This window comes from Lithobates pipiens, unplaced genomic scaffold (genome assembly GCF_037356315.1).
Source record: "Lithobates pipiens isolate NorthernLeopardFrog02 unplaced genomic scaffold, aLitPip1_a1.2 Scaffold_23, whole genome shotgun sequence".
NCBI classification, from domain to species: Eukaryota; Metazoa; Chordata; class Amphibia; order Anura; family Ranidae; genus Lithobates; species Lithobates pipiens.
In genome coordinates this window covers 161007600-161013599 of record NW_027507785.1, presented here as the reverse complement: position 1 = coordinate 161013599, position 6000 = coordinate 161007600, and positions in this window count along the sequence as shown.

Sequence of the window (6000 nt, the reverse complement as noted above, 5' to 3'; positions counted from 1 at the left end):
TTTTTTTACTTCCAACAAGGTGACATATCACCTTCTCACAACCTGTCCAATTCCCTCTGAAAAGCAATCTATCGCAGATTGCCTTTTACAGAGGTGGCAAGGGCTGCTGTCACATGTAACAATGAGCGCTTATGCTTTTATTTCAATTGGTTGAACATAAAACTTGAACAAAGCATATCCCTCTATAGTGTGTACTTGTCTTAATTAAGAGCACTAAGTGTAATTTCGCTCCTCCGCTATCCAAGAAATATGTGCTGTGTGAGTGGGAGGTGGGGTGTCTCTTCCCTCCAATCAGCTGTCAGAGCTCATCTCAGCTCTCTGTCCCTTTTTTTGCAGATAAACAGGTGCAGTTTATGTAGGAGGATTTGTTTAATCTCTGTGTATCACCTGAGGTCAGTCACTTCACTGGCTATATGTAAGGGTTTACAACCACTTCAACATATTGATCATGCTAAGGTACCATAAGCTGTAGATGTAATAAGTGGTGGCCTGTCCATAAGGGGTACAGGGGCGCCGCCCCCCTAATCCATGTGCCTGGCCCCTAATCTACATGCAGGGAGCTGGATGCATGAATTTCAATGGGGGTTTTTATTTTGAAGCACATGATTAGAGCCTGAGGCTCTAATTGGCTTCAAAAAAGTGTGGACTTGGGACGCAGAGCACTGCGCCCTGAGCCGACCCAGTTGTGTGAGAATAGCAAATTAATATTCGCTATTGTCTTCCCAATTCTCCTCCCGGCCAATAAAGAAGCAGGTCCTGAGACCCAATTGGCCGAGAGGAGAAGCAATTGTATTTGCTGCAGAGGAGGAGGAGACGCAGGGTAAGACGCAGTGAAGCTGAGGAAGAGATGCAGGGTGAAGCCGCTGAGGACCTAGACGGGGTAAGTGCAGGGCTGGCGATCGAGCGAAGGGGGGCACGGATTTGACCGACTGGGGGGTGGCAATCGGTTTGTTTGCTGCCCCCCCCCCCCAAAAAAAATTTAACACCAGCCACCACTGGTTGTAATCCATTTTAACAAGACACCCCCCCCCCCCCAGACCCTGAAAATGATTTTAAGGGTTCCTTTAGGATAAAATGTGGAGAAAGGCTGTTGCAGAGGCAGAACAAATACTTAGAGACTGGGCCTCTAATGAAGGGTGGTGAAAATATATAGGGAAATTTAATGAGAGCACTTTTTCTGGCAGTGGATCCCTTAACGCGGTAGTAGGTTGCAGCATTTAAAAAAAAAAAAAAATCCTGCAAGGCAAGTATGTAGTATGTATTACATAGTAGCACATTTTGAAATACTTACCTTAGAACAAAACCCTCCATCTTTCCCCAGTCTTACTTCCGTGGTTTGCAGGCTCTGGCTGTGTGAGCAGATGAAGACGCTCCCGCGCATGCGCACATGAGCCCTTGGCTGCGGCATGGAGCTCTGAAGGGCTGGCACAGTATGGAGAGCTCCAGCCTCCCTCCAAAAAAAGCTACAAATACTGTAGCTGCTGACTTTCAATAATAGGACACTTACCTGTCGAGTTATCCCACGATGTCGGCACCCCAGCTGATGATCGGCTCTTGGGTGCTGCCACCACCATTCGCGTTAAGGGAAACTGGCAGTGAAGCCTTTCGACTGTGCTTTCTAACTTGCCAAAAGGGGGCCGAACTTCCGGGGGACCTCGATGCAGCCAGGTCTCCCAGAAATGGGGACAGGTACCTGTCAAAAACGGATAACTGTTCCCCCCTCCCCCCCAAAGGTGCCAAATGTGGCACGGGGGGAGGGGGAAGAAGCAAACAAGTGTGGTACAATCTTGTATATAGTCCCTTATCCCCTTCAAGAGCTTTCATACTATTGATGTTAGGCTAACTGGTCTGTAATTCCCTGGGATGTATTTTGGGCCTTTTTTTAACCACTTCAATACAGGGCACTTAAACACCTTCCTGTCCAGACCAATTTTGAGCTTTCAGCGCTGTCGCAATTTGAATGACAATTGCGCGGTCATGCTACAGTGTACCCAAATGAAATTTTTATCATTTTTTCCCCACAAATAGAGCTTTCTTTTGGTGGTATTTGATCACCTCCACGGTTTTTATTTTTTGCTAAACAAATAAAAAAATTCAGAAAATTTTGAAAAAAATATTTTTTTTTTTGTTTCAGTTTCAAAACTTTGTAAATAAGTATGTTTTCTCCTTCACTGATGGGCACTGATGGGGCTACACTGATGGGCACTGATAAGGCGGCACTGATGGGCACCAATGATGTGGCACCAATGAAGTGGCACTGATGAGGTGGCATTGATGGACACTGATATGTGGCACTGATAGGCAGCACTGATAGGCGGTACTGATGGGTGGCACTGATGGGCGACACAGATGGGCACTGATAGGTGGCACAAATTGGCATGGATGGGCGGTACAGATGGGCATGGATAGGTGGCACAGATGGGCATGGATAGACGGCACAAATTGGCATGGGTGGGCACTGATAGGTGGCACGGATGGGCACTGATAGGTGGGACAGGTGGGCACTGATAGGCGGCACAGGTGGGCACTGATAGGCGGCATTGTATTATGTTATACTGTACTAATGGATGCCAATCAGTGCCAAACAATAATGCATGCCAATCAGTGATGCCCATTGTGGGCACTGATTGGCATCCATTGTGGGCACTGACTGGCATCCCTGGTGGTCTAGGGAGGATTACCTTGTGCTGGGCATCCCTGATGGTCTGGTGGCGTCCCTGGCGGTCCAGTGTGGGCATCCTCGGGGGGGGGCTGCACTGATAATCGATCAGCACAGACCCCCCCTGTCAGAGGAGCAGCTGATCGGCTCTCCTCTACTCGCGTCTGACAGACGCGAGTGAGGAAAAGCCGATCACCGGCTTTTCCTATTTACACTGTGATCAGCCTTGATTGGACACGGTTGATCACGTGGTAAAGAGTCTCCGTCTGAGACTCTTTACCGAGATTGTAGTTGCAGTTGATTATGAAACCACTTTGCAGCCGTCAATTGCCTATAGGGGGGGGGGGGGGCGGCAAGTGGTTAATTATTAGTGTTACTTGGCTTTTCTCCAATCCGCTGGTACCATTCCAGTCAGTAAAAATTAGGAACAATGGTCTGGCAATTACTTGTCTGAGTTCCCTAAGTATCCTCTGATGCAAGCCATCTGGTCCCGGTGATTTATTAATGTTAAGTTTCCCAAGTCCAATTCTATCCTCTGTTAGCCATGAGGGTTCTTCCTGTGACGTGCCATGAGGAAAAAGCACTGCTGTTTTGGTTACTTAAGCCCCCCGATTCCCTCGTGAAGACTGAGGAGAAGAATAAATACAATACTTTCGCCATCTCCCCATCCTTTGTAACCAGATGTCCTTCCTCATTCTTTATGGGGCCAATATGGTCTGTCCTCCTTTTTTACTGTTTACATACTTAACCACTTCAATACAGGGCACTTTCGCCCCCTTCCTTCCCAGCCCAATTTTCAGCTTTCAGCGCTCTAGCGCTTTCAGTGACAATTGCGCGGTCATGCTACACTGTACCCAAATTAAATTTTTATCATTTTGTTCGCACAAATAGAGCTTTATTTTGGTGGTATTTATTCACGACTCCGTTTTTTATTTTTTGCGATATAAGCGCAAAAAAGCGGAAATTTGGAAAAAAAAAACAATATTTTCTTTTTTCTACTTCAATAAAAATCCAATAAAATCAAATTTTGTCATAAATTTAAGCCAAAATGTATTCTGCTACATGTTTTTGGTAAAAAAAAATCAGTTAAGTGTATAATAATTGGTTTGTGTGATCACGGACATATGTACGCAAATGATCATGTACATATGTGTGCAGGTGATCACGTACATATGTGTGCACATAATCATTGGGACATGTGATTTTAGTGGGACATATGTGGGGGACATGTTTTTATTATTAGGGACATGTGTTTTTATTATTTGGGGACATGTATGTTTTGGGGACATGTATGTTTTGGGGACATGTATGTTTTGGGGACATGTGTGGGGACATTGTGTTTATACTGTGTGATGTGTTTACTGTGTGGTGTGTTTACTGTGTACACTAGACTGGTGATCAGTGAGTAAAAAGCTGTAAAAAGCAGCCCATACTCACTGATCAGCAGCCGGCTGCAGCGATCTGCTCTCCTCTCCACAGCGATGACTTCTGTGTGAGGAGAGGAGGAGCCGATTGCCTAGCAACCGGCTGTTTGTTTACATCACATGACGGCCGTGATTGGACACGGCTGTCATGTGATCAGGAGGGCCAATCACAAAGCCCTCCTGCCGATCTGAGATGCGCCGTGTCCGGGTGACACGGGCGCATCGGGATCGCGCCGCTGCGCGGGCGCGCGCGCGCGCGATCCCGCTACTCCTGAATGACGTTCCTGAACGTCCTATCAGGAGTAGGCGGCTCCCACCCGGCCGTATATGTGCATTGGCCGGGTGGGAAGTGGTTAAAGAATTTCTTGGGATTTTGCTCTCCTCCACTATGGGTTTTTTGTGTATTATCGTAGCCGCCATAATTGCACCTTTACATTTCTTGTTGCATTCTTTATAAAGTCTGAAAGCTGACAATGATCACTCAACCTTGCATTTTTTGAAGGCCTTCTCCTTTGCTTTTATATGCATTTTTACATGGGAGTTAAGCCATCCAGGACTTTTATTTGCCCTTTTAAATGTATTACCCAAGGGATTCACTGGCTAATGCCTTTTTTAATATGCTATAAAGCAAACCCATCTCTCCTCCAGGTTCTTTGTTCCTAAGATTTTATCCCAATTTATACATTCTAGCAAGATTCATAGTTTAGGGAAGTTGGCTCTTTTGAAATTCAGTGCCTTTGTAGTCCCCTTATGTTTGCTATTTGTGTGATTTATACTGAAGCCAATTGACCTGTGATCGCTGTTACCTAACTTGCCCCGTATTTCCACATCGGTGATCAGGTCTGTATTGTTGGTAATCAGTATATCTAGTAATGCTTTATTTCTAGTTGGTGCGTTTACCTTCTGACCCATGAAATCGTCCTGCAAGACATTTAGGAACTAGCGAGCCTTAGACGGATGTGTGTTTCCCTCCGCCCAGTCTATGTCTGGATAAATAAAATTCCCCATTATGATGACACTTCCCATCCTTGCTGCTAATTCAAATTGTGGTAGGCGGTCCACCTCTGCCTCCTCCCTCAAGTTAGAGGGCCTATAGCATACTCCCAGTATTATTTTCCCCTTAGCTTCAGGCAAGCATTTGTACCAGTGTTGGTAACATTACTGAAATGTGCAACAAATTAAGGTAGTTCTTACTATCGGCACCATGACAGCGACAATCGCTTAAAGAATTACCGCCAGTTCTCAGAATAGAACAGCGGCAATTAAGACCAGCTCTAAGCTGGCATATAGAGATATTCAGAGCAGGTCGTGCCTGTACAGGGAAGCTGTCATGTATGTGGGAGCTTCCCACATAGCACTGTATCCCTGGCCCTGTTCAGCGGTCTGCTGGGAGATGCTCCAGCTGAAGGCTACATGTAAACAGGGATGCGCGGATGTCATTACCAATGCCTTGTCATTGGATGGGCGGAGTCTGATGGGATCTTGGAGGCTACTGGGAGTCATCAGGTTGGCTTTAGCTTTGACTGACAGCACACAACAGTGTGCAAATTCTGAAGCCGCTATTGGACTGAATAACAGCTAAGGATCCGCCAACTTCCAATCAATAGCAATGCAGACATGATGGGGGAAGTAGTCTCCCAGATCCCCATGAGGGTCCGCCCACGCAGTACAGAATCCCTCAGCCATGTGCTGGTGTTCGATCAGATTACCACTACCCATCAGATTGTGCGATGCGTTCCACACTTTATAACCCGATGGGTAGCGGGATTCTGAGAACACTGCCCCTCCTGCATGGACCCATTCTCCTCTCACAGGGGACACTCTCTTCCTCCTAGTGGTAGTTCTAGCTCCGCAGTGGAATAGACACCATGCAGACACCTTACTACACCCAGCTACGTCTTGAATTTCAGAGTAATT